Source organism: Lissotriton helveticus, chromosome 6 (genome assembly GCF_964261635.1).
Source record: "Lissotriton helveticus chromosome 6, aLisHel1.1, whole genome shotgun sequence".
NCBI lineage: Eukaryota > Metazoa > Chordata > Amphibia > Caudata > Salamandridae > Lissotriton > Lissotriton helveticus.
This window is the reverse complement of record NC_136067.1, coordinates 1,591,022,256-1,591,041,026: the sequence shown is the minus strand read 5'-3', so window position 1 is coordinate 1,591,041,026 and position 18,771 is coordinate 1,591,022,256.

Sequence of the window (18,771 nt, the reverse complement as noted above, 5' to 3'; positions counted from 1 at the left end):
ACGATGCAGGTGATCAACCTGATAGACCAACGCCCATTTGACAAAGAGAAACAACTTTTGGTAACTATGGACATCGTGTCCTTATACACAAGCATTCCCCAAGAACCGGCTTTGACAACTATACGAAGGGCTTTGGAATCAAGACCACAACCAGCAGAAGTCCCCACGGAATTTATTACTGATTTGCTTGAGATTGCAATGACCAAAAACTTCTTTATATTCCAAGATGATTTCTTCATGCAGATGAAAGGAGTAGCCATGGGGGCGGCCTTTGCCCAGGATCTGGCGATACTCTTTATGAATGAGTATGAACAACACAGGATTCTCTGTCCAACCAATCCATATCATGGAAAAATTTTGGAATATCGTAGGTATATAGATGATATACTGATCATATGGGCAGGTGACAAGCAAGAATTGGAGGCCTTTACGCACTGGCTTAACACCCAATCAAGTGACATCCAGTTTACCAGCACATGCAGTAATGAATCGATTGACTTTTTAGATATAACCATTAAAGAAAGTGAAGGACTCCTCTTTACCACCCTGTACAGAAAGCCGACAGAAAGAAACACGCTGCTGCAGTACTCCAGCCACCACACCCGGGCCCTTCGGGACAACCTGCCATTCGGACAGTTCCTAAGGATTCGGAGGAACTGCACGATGAAGGATGATTATTTCCACGAATCGGATGAACTCATCCTCCGACTCACAGAAAGAGGATACCCGAAGAGACTGGTCAAAAGGGCACGGAAAAGGGCATGGTTCAGTAATAGAGACTCCTTGCTGACACCGAAGGTGCGCCAACCATTGGAGGACAAGATGATTTACGTGACCACCTACTGTAGTAAAAGTAATGCAGTACGCAGGATTGTGAACAAACACTGGAACATCGTGTCAGAGACCCTCCAGATGCCCAATCTACCCATGCATGCATTCAGAAAAGCAAAGAGCATTAGAGACTCTGTAGTTTGCTCCATGCTGGACAGCCCGGCAGCCCCCACGATACAATCAATGTGGAACCTGCCTGCCATCCTGGGCAACCACAAATGCGGAAACTGTAAGGCCTGCCCACTGTGCCTAGAGACTAGAACTGTAACACACAATGGTTTGACGGTGACATTGAAGTCATTCACGAATTGCAACACTGAGGGGGTGATTTATGCAATCTTCTGCCCCTGTGGAATGATTTACATAGGCCAAACCAAACAAAAGATAAAGAATCGTGTGCTACAACACTGCAGCAGGATAAGGTGTAAAACAGCGGGAGCCCCTCTTGTAGAGCATTTCCAAGAGCACTCACATACACCTGAATCACTCAAGTGGGTGGTCATTGAGAAAATTACATTGGGCCCACGGGGTGGCAATCTCAATTCCATCCTCAATGTGCGTGAATGTAAATGGATGCAATCTTTTAACTCTGTGCAGCAGGGCCTAAATGAACTGGAAACCACATTCTCCCAGATGGCCCTTCTAGATCCAGACTGAACTAGAAAACATACTTCAGACCCAGCCCCGGGAATGACAAATCATGGAGTATCCGAGTTTAACTGTTGAATCCATCAAGTTCATGAACCACTTGGTTATCTCACTGTATGGCAACCCAAACAATCACAACATGGGGTTGGCCGTAAGAGCACGGTAGGCAAATGTTTTTGAATTGTTTTGCATACCACAGATGGATATACTGATTGGGGGAAGGGCACGCCAGGCCAATGTTTTTGAATTGTTTTGCATATCACAGATGGATATACGTATTGGGTGAAGGCATATGAGTGAATGTACATGGTATAAATGTCTCTGCACAATAATTTGTTGTCTGAGTTCAGGCTGTAGTGATGGCATCTTCATCTACCGAGACAATAAGCCATTAGATATATACAGGGTTTCTCTGAGGCAACCTAAATCATTACAACATGCGATTTATGATGTATGTATTTATTGGGTTAAGGCATATGATCAAATGTACATGGTATAATTGTCTTTGCACAATAATTTGCTGTCTTAGTTCAGATTGTAGTGATGGCATCTTCATCTCAAATCGTGAATCTACCTAGACAATAAGCCATTAGATACTTACAGGGTTTCTCTATTGCAACCTAAATGATTACAGCATGCAATTTAGGCACACAATTTTGTACTGCTTTGCCTGTCGCCGAGTGATGACTGCACCGGGCTGAGTCTCCTTAGTGGCCCTTGTGAATATCTACTGTTTTTACTGTGATTTCATTGTGCAAATAGATGCAGCTTTGGCCATGTTGCTCCTTAGTCACGTAATAGTTTGGTCTCCCACGTGGATGTACACATCGCTATGCTGTGTCATCGTTTTAATATCACCCGTGTTCAATTGACTCTGTCACATTACATGACTTTATCCACTTATCCACTAAGTAGCCGTTAGCTAACCAACGTGCTTTCCCTATTTTGAATGTACTTACACTGGCAGAATATCAATGTACATGAATACGCTGTGTATCCCCTTGTACCAGACAATGAGACCCAACAAGGAAAACTCTTTTTCCCAACTTCCTGGGCCACTCGCTGGTGATTGGCCAGAACCCGGCGAGCCCCCAAGCAGCATTTAGCGCCGGCACCTCGAGGCGGCTCTTTTCGCTGCTGACAGCCGGAGGAGATGCAAGACACGGACTAGCCCTGCGAATAAACAGGTGAGCCCTTGACGCTCTTCAGCGCGTCTCCCCGGGCCACAGAGGGTTGCACGTACAACTTATAGTATGCTCCTTTCCAACGCGCAACATATCTGACGGAGAGTCACCTACTCCGGAGGTGCGGTTTTTCTTTTCCTGCACGGCCCCACCGCATTTCGAAATAGTCGCGTCTTAGACTTGCGATTACCGGCGTTTTGGGTGAGCGCCTCTCAGGGCAATTAACCAGACACTGTCCACACTACGTCTGGAGCACCATGCCACACCGCACCGATACCCAGTGGTCATTGGATACCTTTATGACTGTGCAGTATGATGGCCCTTTCACTTTATTCTCTTTTAGCCTACGCCTAAAACCGCGCAATTATTAAGCAATCAAATGCGGCTTTAGCGTTTAACCAATGATCTATCTTAAGTATTGAGATGGATCCTCTACTTCATTTTCAGAGATACACGGAATTCCTTCACGGACCGGCCGGTCCAGTGGGCCAAAGAATCCGACGTAATTGAACCGGATTTTTTTAAAAGCTCCCAGTAAGTGCTCCCCCTTTTGCTTTTAAATTGTTTGTTACACTGGTGCCTCATCCACAGGTTGGACAGCCCATTGTAACCATGATCCTTTTACTTAATTACAGGCTTTTCAAACAACATAGGAACCCTGGAAGGTCCAAATGCTTAAGGTCCACACGGGCCCCATGCGAAGTAGGTAACTTTTCACTTTAGTTCGAGTGCATCAAATGGTTTATCGGAATATTAGATACACTCATTATTTTCGCATTACCTATAGGCGCTCCTGCCACACCTCACGTCCTGATGAAGACCCCAGCCTGAGGTTCTGAATCACCCTTACCTTTAGGGGTCGAAACGTCGACAACCGATACTGCTTATCGCTCCAAACATAGGACTCAATAATGGATGACTACGGAACCTATGTTTGAGATTATTTTGGAACCCATGGATCTGTATATAGACTGTAAAGGCTCTCACTTTTCACTGTGATTATAACTCAGTCACACCACCTTTACCCGGTCCCCACCTTTACCCCCACACACCCATCCCCTCTAAATACCTTTTCTCTATGCACCGTGAGCGCGTCGACATATTTGAATGCATCTATTGTCCAGAAATGTGCTGCTTCTAAGTTTATATTGTCAATGCATTCATTGCAATATCCTCTACCGTATTGTTTGAAATTTACGCAGTTTATAAATTAAGATGTGCTAAATAAATATGCACCGAATGTATGAACCTGTTCTTTTTCGAGTGACATTTGTGGCTTAGATATAATGAAAGCAATTCACTGATAAATGAGTGATATTTTGAGATTTTTCCTACAGTTCACACCAGACTCCGACCACTTTTACATGTACCTCACAGATTTGTTGGGGGCAGAGGGACCAAAATATATATGTGTACCTCATCTATGAGTAAACTAAGATAGACTATTGGGCATATTATCAAGAGCGGGGTTGAAATTATCGCCGCTTTAGTGGCAGAAAACTGCAGCTAAAGCGGCAATAATAGCCTTGATAATCTGCCCTTGAGAATTCCAATAGAAGCCCATGTTCACACGAGAACATGGGCTTCTATGGGAATGTACAAGGGCATATTATCAAGCCCATTATCGCCGATTTAGCGGCAGTTTCCTGCCGCTAAAGCGGCGATAATTTTAACGCCGTTTCTTGATAAAATGCCCCTATATTACTATAACTAGGAGAAAGATCCCTTGGGACATTGTTTAACAAAAAAGGTGTTTCAAACGTGGATGCAACATGCACATCCCTCAATAATCTTGCACAGTCTTACATTTCTGATCCAGTCCACTTTATGTACCCAATAGGAACCAGAGAAGTACAAGACTGCCACTTGAGACTCCATGTGTTAAACTTCCGATTGCACCCCTTTGTATAATAATCCTGAATTCCGTTCAAAGGTAATACTGAATTTTGGATTATCTATATGGAATACCTTTGCAAAACGTACACATATATACCTGTTAATAGATTGTCCAGTTTTAATAAGTACCCGTCAGATATTTTTTAAAGCCATTATTTATAAACAATGTTACAAGATACAGCTTTGAAGAGACATGAATTTTATAGATGTGGCAATTGCCTGGGACGTTTTGTAGTTGCTTTTAAAATTGCATGCGTGCAACGTAATTAACAACGTTTTATTGAATAATTGTTTTATGGACAAAGTATCCCAGTAATCTTGTGTTTAACTGACCGAACCTCTCCTTCAAGATCCAGTAAATAATATGACGATAGAAAATAGATCTGAAAGCCAAACTGGAACGGTTATGCACTAGTGCATGGTCAGGCCTCCAAGAAGTGTATGGTTCTTCAGAAATATGTACCGCATGAGGCTGTAAATATTTCTCCTGAAAAAAAATAATAGGACCTCGAGCAGATGAATGAGAGAAAAACACAGAGCTACATTCTTAGCACCAAATGTAGCAGGGGAGTTAAAGACAGCTTTCTAGACAGTGAATCTCACCTAAATGGAAACGTATCCTAAAAATAAATTAGAACAATTGGAAATAAATGAACACGCTCAATGATTGCAGTTTAAAAAAAAAAAAAAAAACTCAGGAAAACTTAAATTATAGATTTCATAACCTAATCATTTGAAAGCTTAACCCAGGAAGGAAGGGCAATTGGTGAAATTGTGGAAAATATTAAGGTGGAAAAGGAATGGGATATTGGTCTAGGACAATTTGTATTGTCACCACCACCTACAAAAGTGCAGTAGTTCTAATCTCAAAAACTGTAACAGCATAGTTACGTCTGTGGATGTAACAACAAACTAGCTTACCCAAAGTCATAGCAAGTGATGGGAAAAGCAGTGCTCTGGCAGTCCTGGATGAACACGTTACTTATTTTTGGTAAGAGTCTTTCTGGTGGATACTGCATCTAACTACATATTCCTTACTCCCCTCACACCTCTCAATTCTATGGATGACTTGGGCCCAGTCATTCCTAATCTTCTTCAGAACTCGGGGAAAGGAGATGCGGAGCTAGAAAGGCATACAGAAGTCCTGTGCTCCATTCCAGCTGGACTGAGTCTCCGCAACTCTAAAAGACTGATGTAGAGTTGGGTTTCTGCCAGAGACCAGAGTCCTCTAACCTCCACCACTCCCATATGATCTCTCCAACCCAGCAGCCATGCACCCGTCATAACAGTCAGTTGTAGGAAGGAAAGGGAGACAGGTCCACAGCTGGTTCAATTGCAGTTGAGGTGCCACCACTGCAAATCTTTTGCAGTCTCCAATGAAACCTGGATGGAATTCAACATGTACCCTTGGTGCTGTGTCCACTGAGACTTTGATTCCACTGCAGAGTCCGCATATGCCGGCAAGCACAGTAGACGAGCATGATGCAGAAGGCCAAAAGGCTTCAAAGCGATCCTCGTCGACACCCAGGATCGAGGCTGAAACACTGGGATCATAGCCCGAATGTCCAGCAATCTGTGTGACGAAAGGAAGACCCAATTTATCCATAAAGACTCCTATGAAGGGAAGCCTGATTAAAGGAGTCAGGTGAGACTTCAACATGTTGATCGTGAACCCAACAATGTCAGGAGGTTCGCCATGATCTGGAGGTGGTTCATAACTGTGATGAGCCCACCTTCAACAGCCAGCCGTTGAGGTAGGGGAAGGCTGATATCGCCAACTTCTGAACGTGTGTCGTAATCACTACAATCCCTTTGGGGAACTGCTGAGGCTGAAGGCGAGCACAGTAAATTGAAAATGTTTGTGGCATACATCAACTTGCAGGTAACTCTAGTGTGACTGCAGGACAGGCACTGGAAAATATGCGTCCTGAAGGTCGAAGGATCCCATCCAGCCACCCCGATCAGGGCAGACATAACTTGGGCCATGGTGAGCACTTTAAATTTGTCCTTCAGTAGGAAGGTGTTCAGAGGATGAATATCTGAAATATGATGATGACCTCTGTCCTTTTTCGGCATGAGGAAATAATGGGAATGACAACAAATAATTTACTTATCTTCGGTGATACCTTTTCTGGTAGAGACTGTATCGGACTGCAGATTACTCACCATATGAATTTTTCCAGCATCATATTGGATCAAGAACTTTTAATAGCAATTCTCTTGCGTGTCAGGAGGTGGCGTTGTGCAGATCCATATCAGATTTGTCCTGCTCCAGATGTGACATCAGGGCCCTTATATGTAAGCTCCAAATCCACGCTGATATCAGTTTCTTTCTGATCTCTGTCCGTGCTTCAGACGTAGAGCCATAGAAATCAGAATATGGCAGAGTGCAGACTTTATAGATTGAAGCCTTATAAATGGACATTCTGAGTTCATTGCACAGAATCAGGAGGAGGGTGGGTCGGTGATGAATCTGCAGTTAGACTGAGTCTCTACCAGTTAAGGGGTTATTGAAGTAACAATTATTCTACTAATAGAGACTACTAACCTTGGAATCCTCGCCTTATGAATAGATACCAAAGCAGTACCTTCCAATGTGGCGAGACTGTGGAATGACTCAAACAAGGAAATCCTGCTGGACAGATTGTGAGAAGTTGGCCTGGTATATGATGTTCACTATTCTAGTGATCACCTTGCACCAGTCCAAACAACCCTTATGGTGATGGTTGTAAGTCAACCTTATAGACCAGCTATCCTAGTGGTAGCGTGGACAGAACAGTCTTAGGCTAAAAGACTCTAGAGGGCGTGTAAAGCCAGCTGTTTTACCATATGTAACCCCTTGAATATCAAATGAAAGGACACCACACAGGATATATATAAAATATATATGTATTTATTTCTAACACACTCCTTTGAACTCTTTATGAGGTCAGAGGCCAAAGCACATAACAAGACACTTAGTTATTATACGTTAAGTTGCACAATTTACGGTTAGGCCCTACGGGCGAAGCAAACCATATATTAAGAAAGTGGTATAAGTACCACGTCACGAGAAAAGGAAAGGCCTAGGGCCTAGGGAATCGCTGGGGCTACACAGTCTTAACAATAGTTTAGAAGTAGGAGGCCCACAGGCGGCGCGTGCCGTGTCTTTACACACACGCGGGATTCAATGCAAAGTCAATAGGAACTTAGAAGTTAGATTTAGAAGGATTTAGGACACTTCCTGTTTTGCTAGGAGGAAACAACTAGAGACTTAGACACTTGGATAGTCAATACCCTTGGGAGCACCGAAGTACTCGCGTTACCTCACCCACGGACGGCGGGTGCATAGGTGTGAAGATGTGTCGGGTTTCGTGGTTGGATCCTATGGCGACCTGAAGAAAGGGGCTGCAGGCGACCAGGAGGAAGATGTCCGGGTGGATCCAAGGGTGGATCTAGGGTGAAGAGGACCTGAAAGCAGAGGGGACAGAGTCTGGGTTACTAGCCAGTGACCGGATGGAGCCTGGAAGGAACCAGACGATGTCGAGGAGCAATCAGGTGCTGTCTTGAAGCTTGTCTTGGCAGCCACGTGGACCAGGAGGCGTCGACGATGACCAGGTGCTGGAGACGGACTGTCCCACGAAGGATCTCGCAGATGGAGGGGTCGACTTCTGGATTGGAGTCAACGAGCCTTGGCAAAGGCAACCCACGCAGGATACAACAAAGGCTTCTGGTGCAGACCAGCAAGGTCTGAGGTACTTCCCCTTTGCAGGGAAGCAAGGGCCAGTCTGGAGCAATCAGACCAGCGATGTGGTTCAAAAGGATTGTCGTCACAGAGGCTACTAGCCAACGGGCCAGCAACCGGACAACGCGTCGAGCAGTACAAAAGCAGAAGGGCCCCACGCAGAACTCGTGGAGTGTGGGGGGCTGATCTTCGTCGCAGATGGAGCTCGGGCTCGGGGTTTCTCAATCCCCAGTGCACAGCTTCGAGGGTACCTCAGAAGCTGCACAGGTAGCAAGTTGCAGGCTTTCCAAGATGTCCAGTCCCACGTGTCTCGTCGCCTCCATGGATCCCAGCTATGCTGCAGTCGTGAAGAGAGGGTCAGAGAGGTCTGGAAGTCTGGTTCTTGTCAGGCTCTGTGTGCAGATTTGCTGGATGGTGCCTGGTTGGCCAGGGTGGTCACTCTTTGGCCACAAGGGAGATTCTTCAGTGTTCAGCTTCAGCAGAATGTCGAAGGTCCAGAGTTTCGTGTCAAGTTTCAATTCAGGATTAATCTAAAGTCTCAGGACTCAGCTCCTACCTTTATACAACTAAAAGGGGCTGGATTATTTACTAGGTCCCTCCTATGGGTGGGACCAGGAAGGGGGGTGTTTACACCCCCTCTCCTTTGTCCAGTTTCGTGCCAGAGCTGGGGCTGGAGTGCCCCAGCAACCGGTTTGAACTGGGGTATGCATGGAGCACCTAGTGTGCTCCAGGCAGTGTCTCATTCTATTCAGCCCTGCGTGTCCCAATACACAAAGTCCTGTCTGGGGTTCTGCTCGCACCTCCCAGGCAGGAAACCTATTGTCCAAACCTCCGTGACTGGAAGGACTCCCAGCAGCCGGAGGTCAGACTTGTGTCGGTGGCAGCAGCGTCCATTTTGTGACGCTGGGGCTCTGGTTAACTTTAACCGGGATAGTCAGCACCAACATGTCTTCTCCCTGTAGAAGGGTGGAATGCTACCCCCGTCGCCAGAACTGGCGAGGGGGTAATATTCCAAAGCGTATGACACCTTACACGACATGTTTTGATAAAGCCAAACCAGAGTTAGCATTTAACCGCGAGGTTCATAATGCACTTAAGAGTATATGGTATGGCAATATCATAGAACAGCTATAAGGACATGGTTCCGAAAGCTGCAGACAGGCTCAGCTCATGCTAGAGCACCATCTCACACATAACCAAGCACTCTGCCTCCAGGATTGTTAAGGCCTGCCATAGGAGTGACTTATAGGTTACTATGTGTCTATATATAAGTAGGTATTGGAATACCATACCTAAGCAAGGGGTGATTACACGACCTTGCCCCAGCTGAGTGAAAAGCCAGTTGTGTCTATTTGAGTGGCCAGCCAGGGGTGGCATAATACATGCTGCAGCCCCTGGTAGGCCTTGGTTACACCTATGCCCTGAGTACCTAGGGTACACTTCTACAGGGGCTGACAAGGTGAACCAATTCCCAATTGTGTATGTACCTAGAGTACATGGTGTACATTTAGTGCATATGGGCTGTGGGTCTGGTTGGCAGGCCCACAGTCACATCTAAGTCGAAAACCAGAGAAGCAAAAGTAAAAAGTGGGGGTGACCATAGGAAGCAGACCCTACTTTCCTACACAGATTAGGTGAAATGCTCATCCTGCAGGATCTGGCTATCTATGCAATAATGTTTGGTGAACGTGTAGCGGGCCAGTCACGCAGCACCTGGCAAATGTTGATGACTGACACACTGCACCCAAGCGCAGTGGTAGCAGCTTTTGCTTTGATGAAATGAGTGTGCAAGCCTTCTATGGTCTTCCTCCTAGATTAGTCAATAGCATATCTTAATGCACAACACAACCCATGGGGAGATAATTCTTTTTTGCACTGCTATGCCCTTTTTTTCTTCAGAGAATCTGATGAAAAACTGGTCATTCTATTGATAATCTCTGGTCCTATCAATGTAAAAGGTAAGGGCTCTATTGAGGTGAAGCTAGTGAAAGCAGTGAGTTCATTTCTCCTCGGAGGAGGATGAAGTGGCGCATAGAAATGGGCAGGGTAATGGACTGCCCTACATGGAAGGGTGTGACTAGCGTCTGCAGAAAATCCTACTTTTGCCAGTAGGATTAGCTTGTCTGGGAAAAATGAAATGTATGGTTGTAGGACACACAAAGCTTGGAGCTCATTTACTCGCCTAGCAGAGGTGACTGCAATAAGGAACACTATTTTGATGGTTAAACGGCATAAAGGGCAACTATGCATGGATTTTATTCAGGTGCACATTAGATTAGTGAAAAACAAGTTAAGGTCCCACTGCAGTATCACAAAAGGTGTTAGTGGGAACATGTGGGTCAGCCCATTCAGAAAATGTATCGCAACAGGTGACTTCCAGAGGTATGGCTGATCCAGTAAACATAGGAGGGCTGAAAGGTAACCTTTAACTGCTGCCACAGCAAGGCCTTACTGGGCTAAACACAGATAAAATAAGAGAGCATATGATAACTGTGTATTGAGAGGTCGGATATGTCGGGATGAGCAGCAGAGAACAAATTTATACCAGCTTCCTGAGTAAACAGATTTGTTAGATGGACGCCTGACTGCCAGGATGACACCAGTCAATTTGGGAGGAAGGTCGAAAGCAGTCAACTGTTGCTGCTCAGTTTTTATGCATGGAGGTGTAGGTTGTGCAGGCTGCAGTGCAAGACTCGGCCTTGTTGCTGCGACAAGAGTGCCCCCCAAAGAAGCCAGATTTGAGGACATGTGCTTGTGGTCAAAAGTTCTGGATACCACACTCTCCTCGCCCACTCCTTAGCCACTAGAACGACTTGAGCCTGGTCTTTTCTGATTTTTCTCTGCACTCTGAGCAGGAGAGGGAATGGCAGAAGGGCATACAGAAGTCCTGATCCCCAATTCAGATGGAAGGTGTCCCTGAGGAGGTCTGCCTTGAGAACTCCAAACCACAAATGCTTGGACACTGTGCATTATCTGCAGTGGCAAATAGATTGAGCCAGGGTTCTCCCTATTCCTGGAAGGTGCCTTATGCCACCTATGACTGTAACTGTCATTCATGATCCGCTAGGCACCACTGACTAAGTTTGTCCACCCTTAGGTTTAAAGATCCTGCCGGGTGCTGAGAAATCAGGGAGATGCCCTGAGATTTCAGCGACTTCCAGAGGAGCAAAGCCTCCTGCCACAGGACCCACGACCGCACTCCACCCTGTTTGTTGCAATACAACATGGCTGTTGTTTTGTCTGTGAGGACCTGCATCCGTTCCCCCTCGAGGAACGCTTATAGTGCCAAGCAGATCGCTTGCAAATCCAACAAGTTTAAGTCGAGATGAGCCTCTAGCAGAGACCAGAGGCCTCTGATCCCCACTTCTTCCAAATGTCCTCCACAATCCATCAATGATGCATTCCTTGTGAATGTTAGCTCTGGGTGGTTCAGGAGTGGGGTCTCCCAGTGGCCCACTCGCAGTCGAACAGCCAACACTGTAGTCTCTTTCTACACCTGGATGTATTCTGAAAGGTCCCCTTGATACTGAGACTTCAGATCCCACTGCAGAGCCCGCATGCGTCACCTGGTGTGGTCCACAAGCAGGATGCAGGGGGCCAAGATACCAGAAGTCTAAGGACCACTCTCACTGAGACCCAGGACAAGGGTTAACACATAGGGATCATAGCCTGAATGAACTGGACTTGTGGAGGTAGAGTGAGGGCTTAGAAAAGTACAATGTTTAGGATGGCTCCAATTAAGGGTACCTGTTATGAAGGAGTCAGGTGTGACATTGATGGAAAAACCAAGAGAAGTCAGCAGGTTGGCCGTTGTCTGGAGGTGGCTTATGATAGTCTGAGGCAAGTCCGCCTTCAGCAACCAGTTGTTGAGGTATGGAAAGACCTGCTTCTTCCAAACTCTACATATGGACTGCGACCAACACCATCACCTTTGTGACATCCAAGGTGTGCAGCTAAGGCCAAAGAGGAGCACAGTGAACTGAAAACACTCTTGGCCTACTAAAACTGCAGGTAACATATGCAACACTGTAGGGCAGAGATGTGAAAATCTGCATCCTGCAAGTCCAGCATTACAATTCAGTCTCTTGGTTCTAGGGCACATTTTGTTCCAGAGGAAGGCATTCACAGGGCAACAATCTAGAATGGGGTGGAATCCTCCAGCCTTCTTCTGCAACAGAAAGTAACCGGAAAGCAGCCAGTACCGATCTCTGATGCCAGCATCCTCTCTAATGATCCTGTAGTCGAGCATAAACCTCCCCATGATTATGGACTAGTGGTTCTACGGGAGTTGTAGTGCTGCAGTTGGAATGCCCATTGTTCCTGCCCAAAAGGTAGGGAGTACCCGTTTAGCACGATATGTGGCACTCAATGATTGGAGGTGAGGATTCTATGGCCAAAGAAGATGGAATTCGATGTGACCTCCCACCAGACACGCATGCGTGGGTAAGGGAAAATTAAGGTGGTTTTGTAGGGACTCAGGCAGGTATTCGGGATAGCGTATTACTCCTGGGAGCCTAGATGCTGTGGGCACAATTCTAGACCAAGATCTCGAAAGGACTGGCACGTCTGTTGCTGCTGTGGGAGGTATTGTCTCTTCCTCCGCTGGGAGCCCACACTGAAACCTTGAAAGCGGTGCTGCTGTTGGGTGACTGCTGAGCTGATGGAACTAAGCCCAGATAGTTGATAGTGACCTTACTCTCTATAAACCTCTAAAGGGCAGAATCCACCTTTGCTCTTAACAACCTAGAGCCATTGAAGGGCATGTCCATAGGAGACTGTTGGACATCAGCTGAAAAGTTCTTGGAGCGAATTCAGGCATGCAACGAAGCACCACACTGGTGCCGACTACCCTACCCAGACAGTTGGTAGCGTCTAGATCAGACTTAATGGAATACTTTGCTGCATTCTGTCAATCCAAAATCAGCCTTTGCAAAGCTTAACCGACGTAATCTTAAACCATTGGGAAGACATTCAAGACTTTGTCCCCTAATGCATGTGAATATCTGGCAAGGAGGCATGTAGTAGTTACCAATAAGGGTGAGGCTCGTTGAGAACAGAGGTTTGGCGAATGTCTCTCTTCCTTCATGATTCCCTGTCAGTCGGGATGGTAGGGAATGCATTGGTGTTCAAATGCCTTGTCAATGCCAGAACGACGCAACTCTGCACGGTGCGATGTTGCAACCAGAAGCCCAGATTTTGGGGAGGCTTTCTATGCTGCCTCACCACCTGTCTATTGACCAGAGGGCAAGATCCTGATTTTGAACAGGTGCCCACTAGCACATCAGTTACAACCTCATTAAAGGGCAGCAGAGCCTCCTGAGCGGATTGTGTGGGCTTGAGGACCTCTGTTAGGAGAGTTGTTTTGACTTATTGTGTTGGCAGGATGAGGTCAAGATTGTGTGATTGATAATGTGGGGTGTAGTCTGGTTCAGAGTGGGCATACTGTACAGGTCAGAATGGTAGAGCGTGGGTCTCCAAATCAGACAATACAATCAGTTCTCCTTCTGGTGCCAGTGATGCTGATTGGCGTTGCTACATGTGCCGGTAGCGTCGGTCGTGGTGCCAAATGCGGGATCATGTGAGTGTGGAGTCATGGATGGCATTGGCTGGATTTGTAGAGCACAAAGTTGGAGACAGCATCAGTCTCAAGGCGAGGTTGAGGGGCACAGTCGATGTCGAAGACAGCTACGTCGACAGTAGACCAACTGAAGGCCCCCTCTGATCAGTTGGACCCGAAGGTTTTCAAGAGGAATCTGCTGATCCCTGTTGATATGGTCCATGACTGCCTGCAGACATTGAAGCTGCTGTGGCAATGCTGTTTGTTCGGGGTTCGTTCGTAGTGGAATGAGCATCAGGATCTGTTCTGCAGGGAGAGAAGGTGCGACTCTGTGGCCTAGAGGTACGTGGGATATCTCACGACTCCGAATGATGGGAGTGGAAAGACGAAGGAGATCCAGACTTTAATTTTGTATACTTCTTTTGAAACTTCCTTGACTTACGTGTGCCCTGTGACCTCAATGATTACTGGCCGGGGAGCGCATCGGCACCCTCAACTAGGACTGTTCTGCCTTCACCTCCGTGAATGCTTTTTCGATCTCCGGAGTTTGGTGACGGCTAGTTTTGCCTTGTGGTCACAGATAGCCTTTTTGCTAATTTTTGTGCAGCACAGACACAACTTTGAGTTGTATTTGAAGCTAAGACACCAGAAACTGAAGCTTTGGGTGTCTGTCATCGACTGTTGTCAGTAAGAGTCACAAGAAGGTTTAAACTAGGCCTGGGCGGTAAATTCCGTTCCGCTTGTGGAATTTGCGGAATGTAGGTAATTTCGCGTTCCGCAGAGAACGCAAAATTGCCCAAAATTCTGCGTTCCACGACTTCATGAAATTTTTGCTTGTTCGCGTTCTCAAAATGCGTGTTTGTGAGATATTTCCCCCCGAGCACACAAACAGCAATTGCGAACAGGAAAAAAGCATTGCGAACAAGCAATTCTGCGTGTTCGCGGAATTTCTGAGTGTTCGCGGAGATTTTTACCGTTTCGTGGAGATTTGCGTAACTCGGTTACGCAAGTTCCGCCCACCCCTAGTTTAAACCCTGTTGTTTTAGGGAGTGGCGTTGTCTGCACACTGAAGAATTTGAGGGGAAAAACTCTGTCAGGAGTGACAGGATTTCAGAAGCTCCGGATCCGAGTGAGCAGGTGCGGAAAGAAAGACACTGAAGTCAGCTAGGAGGTGGCCTTAACATATAGGGGCCCAATGTCACATCCAGAGTGCGATGAATCTCATACAGAGCTGAATTCCGGAGCCTTTAATACCCAGGTAAATTTACAAGATGAGGAATCTGTACTTAGAACCCTCTATCATAACAGTCCTCATTCCTGAATCGAATACCCTCTCTATGGCCCTTTTGCACAATAGAGTGCAAACCTCTTGCGGCCAGATGGACGGGTACTCCTCTGAAAGCCACCCTGATGTAGACGGAAGATGCAATAGGTCTGATGAAATGGAACGGCATAGCCCCGCTTAATGATCTGTTGAAGGTGATAGTTTGTCACCCTTAGAGAAAATATTGTATTCTGTCTCCCACACTGCTAAGGGTACTCAAAGTGGCTTAAAGGCTGAAGATGCAGGGGTGAGGGACTTTGAAGGTCGCTGTCCCTGATTACCTGTACGTCGTCTGCCTGATCCCCACACCTGGCAACGAAACGTCAGAGAGAACTGCAGTTAGAGTACTGGCCTTGTCTGTATGTCAGACCTCTGGAGTAGCCTCAGAAGGGCCAACATCGATGAGGAAAGTGTCTAGTACGTGTTGAAAGGGCCATAGATAGTACTAATGCCTGTCTCTCTTAATGAAGCGTTCAGGGGGAATTACTGATTGACTTTAAAACTAGGCTGGACAAGGAAAACATTTGTTTCGCGAATGCCTCAATTTGCTTTGACTTCCTGTCTAGAGGGCATTGTAGGAAATTAATTGGGAATTTACTTAGAGGGCATTGTAGGAAACTAATTAGGTTTTTACTTGCTGGTGGAAGCCTGGACCACCAGACTATTCAGAGTACGCTAATGAGTAAAAAAAATCAGGGTCTGTGGCATCTAGCTACTAGCCTGTTTACTGGCAAACAAGAGCAAGGCTTAGACCATGTGCCCATCAATGTATCCGTTAGGGCTTCAATGAATGATAGTAAAGGCTTTGAGAAAGCCTGCCCAGGCTGTAAAATGTCAGTAAGAATGTTTGTTTTGACCACCACAGAAGGAGTTTGTGAATCCAGAAACTCAGCAGCACGTCAATTCACTACAGCAAAGGAAGCACTTTCTTTTGTTGAGAGTCCAGGGGGGGAATCAACCCAGTATCACGAGAAGTATTGAGTACTCTGGCCTTTCGTAAGTCCATGCACAAATCGTCATTATCAAAATGTGGGGGGACTCATCCCCATCATCTCGATTTCCATCTCCTTAGTCATCTCCTAGTGGTGGCAAACTCTGCTTAGAGTTGGATCATAAAAGCTGGGTGAGCAACTATGGACGGCTTTGTGATAAAGGCAGTGTTTTGTCTGAATTTAACTGTACACTGTACGGGAACCGGGTGTGCCAAAGGGAAATCGGGACATGAATTAAGTTGGGGCCAAGAAAAGTTCGGCTCTGTCAGACATCAGCATCTGCAAAGGATCCCCTTCAGCACTGGTAGCATCAAGATTGGCATCAGTATCGAAGGGACTGGCACATATTTTGGAGCCACAGTGAAGTTAGCACCAGAGTATGTGTGGTACATGGTGAGTGCGGAGCCTGAGGTTGGTTCGAGAGACACAGATGGTGCCAAAGTGGGATCAGCTTGTGATAACCTAACTGAAGAGACCTACGGATATTTGAGGTCTGAAGGCATACCAGAGGGAACTGGAAGAGTGCCAAAAATGTGCAACATGGCCTCTCTGAATCCCTCAATCTGCTGCGGTGTCCTCGATGACCCGGGGAACTCCTGGTGCATAAGGATCATTTGTGGAATTGCTTCCTCAATTAGCAATGGGGAGTGAGACCAAGTGGACCTTTATGCCCTGGGGCCTTCTCTGAAGACAGATTGAGGATAAGTCCCACTTTGTCTTCTTGTGTTTCCACTTTGATTTTGACTTTGAGTTACTAGACGACCTTGACCACGAAGACAATCTGTTATAGGAACAGCCTCTAAAGCCGGAATGAGTTTGTGCTTTCAAATTCCAGCAGGAGCAAGACTTGCATGGCTTTTATTGATGCTCAGCCACATACAGCTTTGCTTCATGGTTCCGGATTGCCTTTCAGTTCATTGTATTGTATTGTATATAGTTCTTGTATAGCGCAACTGCCACCCTACGGGTATCCTGGCGCTTTTAGAGAGAACCTAATCAGATGGAGCCGGCCGATGGCAGGGCTGAATAGTGGGTACTGAGGGTAAGTTCTCCGCAACACTTGGACTCATACCCCTATCGCAAACACCAAGGGCATACTTTATGCGAGTCCATCACTAACATCTGTTTACCACAATCACAACAAGGTTTGACCCTTTAGTTTTAGGTGGTGACATTGTTAACTTGTTGCACACTAGATTTCAATTTTTTTAAGAAACATTTTGCCAGTCTGATGAAAGAAGGGGGCAGAGCTCCGGGTACAAATTCGCAGGCACGCAAATAAAGGAACTGATGTCAGCATTCTGTGGTGGGACTTATAAGCCGCTCCGTCACGTCCGAGGCAGAACAAAGTCAACACATTGCTGCACAGGGCCACCTAGCTGTACGCAAGAACATAATAGCTTCTGGACCCAGTTTCTCACCTGGCAAAATTCTTGGGGTGAGGAATCTGTGGTTAGAAGTATCAATCAGAATGGGCTATTTGGCAATTGGGACAAAGTATATCAGGAACACACCATTTCCCTGACCTCTACATGGTTACAGTATAAAGCCTCAAACATCATCCAATAGCTTCAGGCTGGCAAATTATCCAATGCAAATACGTTTGCTAACGATACTTATAGCAACACTATGAGGTTAGAAATACCCATAAAGGAGTTCAGCGAATCCTGTGAGAGATGGGATTCAATATGAATTGAAGGAGTCTGCAGAAAAAACCCACAAAAAAAACGTTCTTTTCCCTAAATTTATTGAGAATAGAAAAATAATGACTCCACTGGGTCCGAAAAGTCTTAATAGAAAGAACACAATGTAAGTACCCATAGGATAAGAAGAGATTAAAAAGAGATCAGTAGCCTGAGTACATGGAGAGATTAAGAGAACAAACCATCAATCCATGATCACTGCTGCCTGCCAGGATAACCGAGATTTGGAGACAAGAGGCGAGTCAAAGGCACAACTGTAACCCAAGCTTCTTGTCAGGAACAGTGTGAGAAGCATGGCATACTGGCTGGGTTAGATTGGAGCTTTCTCTGTAAACATAATACTTATTAGACTGATTAAAATAACATCAATATATGTTTGACCAAACTGCTTTCAGATTTAAAATGGAAAGGACTGATTATATACACCAAGTACCTCCTTGTTTGAACTTAACATGCCACTCTTGTCTATATTTACTTTCTCTCATATAAGCAGAAAATAACACTATCCACTTGACTTTTTAACTATGATTAACTATGAGAGTTTTGAGGTTTACTGAAATCAAGACTTCAATCTTAATTTGCAATAAAGGCAAGCGATACTATGAACATTTTACTTTGAGCAATTTAGAGGTTATGCACAAACCTTTAGTTGGTAGCTGTAGCATCCCATGTGTCCCCATTCTCTGTATTTCTGACCTAGTGTTTGGAATGCTGAGATATAGCCAGTAAAGTTACAGATGGAAGAAAGGGGGGGGGGGGGTCGGAGACTGGATCCCTAACAGGACCTACTGGCTGTTGATGAATTAATGAATGAATGAAGCATGAATAAAGAAAGTCCTAATATAACAATAGCAGGATCAACCCTTGTAATATTGTAGTTACAACTTCAAAGTTAACTAAAATAGTAGTGTT